Source organism: Apis dorsata, unplaced genomic scaffold (assembly GCF_000469605.1).
Source record: "Apis dorsata unplaced genomic scaffold, Apis dorsata 1.3 scaffold_444, whole genome shotgun sequence".
NCBI classification, from domain to species: Eukaryota; Metazoa; Arthropoda; class Insecta; order Hymenoptera; family Apidae; genus Apis; species Apis dorsata.
In genome coordinates this window covers 52,085-57,031 of record NW_006263692.1, presented here as the reverse complement: position 1 = coordinate 57,031, position 4,947 = coordinate 52,085, and the positions used below count along the sequence as shown (strand labels likewise).

The 4,947-nt window shown below is 27.6% G+C and overlaps 1 protein-coding gene across 1 annotated transcript in view; it reads left to right on the top strand.

Moving 5' to 3' along the window:
* The window catches only part of LOC102672121, a 58,551-nt gene that overhangs the window by 15,016 nt on the left and 38,588 nt on the right, over positions 1–4,947 (top strand). The gene's annotated exons all lie outside the window — the stretch shown is intronic.

The window sequence follows — 4,947 nt, the reverse complement described above, 5'->3', positions numbered from 1 at the left end:
GTCGGAAAGCATAGACGTTAGTGCTGGCATCCAACCAGCTGCCAGAATCCGTACAGGTTCGACCTCGCGACACGGTACAGTGCACCGGATAGATGGTCGTGCGGATATTTCACAATTGCTTTCTAACACCTCGCTCGCGGAGATAAACCTCTCATATATTAAACTTCATAAGTCATATAATTTCTTCACGTATTGCCAATCTCTATAGAGCGATGAGAATATAAATAGAGAAAATATTTAATTTATATATATATATATATAATAATATTTTATATTTTAAGCATACAAATATATATTTTAATTCTATATTCTATATATATATAAAAAAAAACTTTTTATAATATAATTATATGATTTCTTTCTTTTCTCGACTAGGAAAATATGCGCATGAATAATAAATTTTTAAACTATTCTATTTTTATGTATAATATATTTTTATGTAAAATAACCTCCAATCCTATAAATATTATCCATTATAAATATTATAATGGATTTGTTTTAATTATCTTACTGACAAATTCATGAATATCTAAGAACAAACTGTAGTCTCTCTTTTTTTTTTTATCTTTATATTATAAATGTACATAATAATTAATTGAATTTAGAAATAAGCATTTTGTTATTTGTATGCTCGCTAATATACGTCATATAATGACTCGTTGGAAAGGAAATCATTAAATTTATAATTATTCAATGATTAGATAACAATAACAAGTTTCGTTGTAAGGAAGCAAGAGAATTAATACAACTATAAAATTCAAAGCTCTATGACACATAGGTGACCAGTGTAAGATATTAATCAAGATGTTGACATTATCAAATCATTATTGGACGCGTGCACGGATGATATTGTAGAGTCCCGGAATTATTTAATAACGCAGTAAGACCGTGATTACTCGACTTAATTAGGGTTAAGATAAGTCAAATCATTTCAGACCAATGGGGACAGCTGAGATTTTAGAAATTTTATCTTAATTTTCTTTTTTAAATTATCTTGGTATTTCGAAAAAATTCATAGAAATATCAAATTTTCATTAATATTTCGCTATTTAAAAACTCTATCAGTAAATTTATCACGCAAAAACATTTCTTTTTATATAAATAACTAAAAAAATTGTAAATATTTTAACTTATATCATTTTCGCAGCGAATAAATCGAAATCGGTCATTTAAATCTTTTAGCATTCTTTTTAAAGTATTAATGTATCGTTATTTTTAAAATATATGGAAAATTAATAATTTCTTTAATAATTTTTTATGTTTAAGAATCAGTATTAATACCATCAAGTCATAAATTATTAATAAAATATCAATAATATACGGTTTATTAAAACTTAAATGTTAAAATATCGTAATATGTTTTAACGCGTATAGGTTAGATTCCTTAAAGTAATTCAATATATAAAAACCTCGTTTCTTTCATTTCCACGAGTGATTTATTCCGAGTCTTCTATTTCAATTTAGCGAATCTGTATTTCCAGAACAATTTAAATTCGTTATTCTTTCGTAAACGACGAGAATTCTTCTTGGTGCGTGAACGAAGTTTTTAAATTAAATGAATTCGCGTCCCAGGACGTCGCGTCGCATTTGTCGCGTCAAGCCGCCTCGTGGCGTCCGTTGTGTATCCCTTAACGAATCGCTTTCTATGTGTGTACATTAGCGATCGTTTTTCCCTCTTATTCGCTACAAGGGAGAATGAAGGGTCCATGGTGGCTCCCTCGGTGGCGCGAGGGTCGCGTTTCTGTGTGCGTCTCGCGACAAAAGTGCGTTTAAAAGCTGCGTTTACGGAATCTTCCGGGATTAAATCGGGCTAATCCAGCTGGTTAAAAAAACGTCGCGGCGAATGTGCACGATTTCGATAACAATTCCGAAATAAATTGTGTGCGTGAATTTGTGAAAGGTAATTTTAATATTATACATAAATGTATCATTTAAAGAAAATAATATATTTATAAAATATAATATATGTGTATATAATATATATGATATAAAAATTAAAATATTAACACGTTTTATCATTTCATTGGAAAATATTAAATCATTATTTTTTTATACCTATTTAATATTTGTTAATTGAAAAATTCGTATAATGAAAACGATCATTATCAATTTTTTTTTTTTTTTTCAAAAAAACGGAAAAATATTTGTTGTACATTTATGAATTTTAAATAAGTATAATGAGTCTTATAATTGAATAAGAATTGTTTTCATTGATCATAAATGTAATAGGATATTATCATTTAAAAATTGTGCTTGAAGTTACATTGACATTTAAATTCGTTTCTTTTGTATTTTTATTTATTTATTTGGAGCAAAAACGCAAAATAATTAATTAATAATGATCCAAGTTTTTATTTACTATATTTTAAATAAATATAAATTGGTTAAAAATAAAAATGGGACGATCAAATAAAATTATAATGATTCGATTTATCTTTATTTGTATTTTAATTAAAAATAATAATCCGATATATTTCTATATTTCTTCAAATTTACGCGCAAAGAAATCTTTATATATTATATACGGAAATGTTAAATAAATATAACATAATCCAATGTAGCGAGCTCCCCGACAAACTTCCTTGTATCGAAATAATTAATAAGCGCTTCAGCGGATGCAACGATCGATAGTTACATTTATATACAGTGAAAAGACGTAATAATAAAAATTTATAAGTACATTAATAAATTCTGAACACAATATTTTCCCTCGTTTACACGGTGAAAATCATTTATAGTAATTTTACGATTACATGGCGGAATATGATGCTAATTATAGAAGTTAAAGATATTGCATTACTTTTAATATATAACGATCAAGAATTGCAACATGTCTATTTGTATATGTATTTCGAAAGCGCGGCAAAGAAAGCAGAAACGCAAACGTAGACGTGACCGATCTCTCGAGTGCTTAGGGCGAGAATAAAAAATCGAGCGAGTCAACTACGGAGAACGATATCGGATGTCTAATTATCCGAGGACTCGTTTCTCCGATCTATGTTCAGAATGAACTGTCGCGCAAACGCATACGTACAGTTGGTCACAAAAATATCTCACATTGGTTATTCGATGTCTTTTATTTTAAAAAGCGATATAGAAAATACATAGAAATATAGATATTTGATAGATTTAGATAGAATCTAAATGACTATTAGTATTCAAAAATTACTTTACTTTTCGTTTCGTTTTTTAGTTATTTTTTCCAGTTTGTAATGTAAATAAAAATTAATAAAAATATCCAAAAGAGTGGAAGAAGTGATTGTTCACGCACAAATGAGAAAAATAATAAAAATAATAAAATCACAATAAAAATAATGTGAATAATTCAAATTCATGTTTACATCTATTTTTAATTATCGATAATTAAAAAACAAAACTGAAAATGTATATTTTTTATTCATAATTATCATTGTATTTCAATTTGAAAAATTATTTCTTAAATTTCTTATAGTCTAATATCTAGTCTAATGAATATTTATATATATTTTTATTTATCATATATATATATATTATTTCATTCTTTAATAATAATCTAATTGTTTAAGAAGAAAATAGAATAAAAAATTATATATCAATACTATATTATCACTATTTTCATGTGACTCTTTATTCAAACTATATGTGAACAAATATTATATTCTTTATAAGCGTATAAAATATGAATTATATTTGCAAATTTAAAAAAAAATAATTAAAAAAAAAATGAAGAAGAACTCACAGATTTATTATAATTGATTATATAATTATACACATGTTTATGCATCAACTGATTATATTTTACATTTCACGATCACATTACACAATTAAATATTTAAATAAAAAATTCAGCATAGGCTACTAATGACCTACGTGCTATTTAATATTGTTAAAAACTAATTATAAATATAAAATATACAAGAAACCGAATACTTTTGGATCCAACTGTATAATACATACACAGAATGTAGGTAAACACAGGCGCGCACAAGCATCCAGAACGCAGACGTGATTCGCGTTCGCAAAGAGATACGCGTAATCCTGGCGACTTAACGCGTACTCGAGGATCCTTACTTCTTAAGCATACAAGGAGAAACGTGCTCGTATTACGGTTCGCTCGGTACTACAGTTACGTTAATATCCGTGACAGAAATGCGTGGAGCATGAAAAAAAGAAATAAGAGACATTCGGCCCGGCTCGGTCATTCGAGTGATCAGGCAGGAAAGAGGAAAAAAGAACGAAGAGAATGACGAACGGAAATTTCAACCGATTATTACGCGCTATTCTATCGAAAGATAAACTTCCCGCGTTCGTCTAATTTTCTCCGGCAGTTTTGTTGGCAGCTCTGCTAGTTTATAACCGAGAAGTTTCCTGCTTGTCTTAAAGTGGAATAGTAGAACAGGATAAACACCGCAAAAAGATCGCGAAATGAATCTTACTTCCCTTAATCTTTCCTTTAACCTCTCTTTTGTACAAATATATCATCATATTTAATACTTATAATATATACAGATTTGATTATATACAGACGACGATTATATGACGATCTGTATATACAAGTAGATTGAATTGGAACTTATTATGTTATAAATATAATATAAATGTATAATATAAGTATGTGTAAATTTTTTCTATTGATTTATATTATTATGTGTATTATATACGTATTATATGTTAATTATTTCGAAACTAATAAAATATTAAGTTTCAATAAATCTTACAAGATTTAATTAAATTGTTTTTTTGATATTATTATTATAAAAAATTTATCCATAAAATCTCATAAATGAAATTATTCGTAGATAAATATCAGTATTTGGCATTAGTGTGAAAATTTCGATTAGATCGAATATATAAGAAATCTTGTTGGAACATAGCAATCTATTCCTAGTTCGCGATCACTGCGTATACCTTTGAAATGAACACGTGTGGACGGATGTTACCGGTCGAGTTCCGTTACCTTTCCCTCTT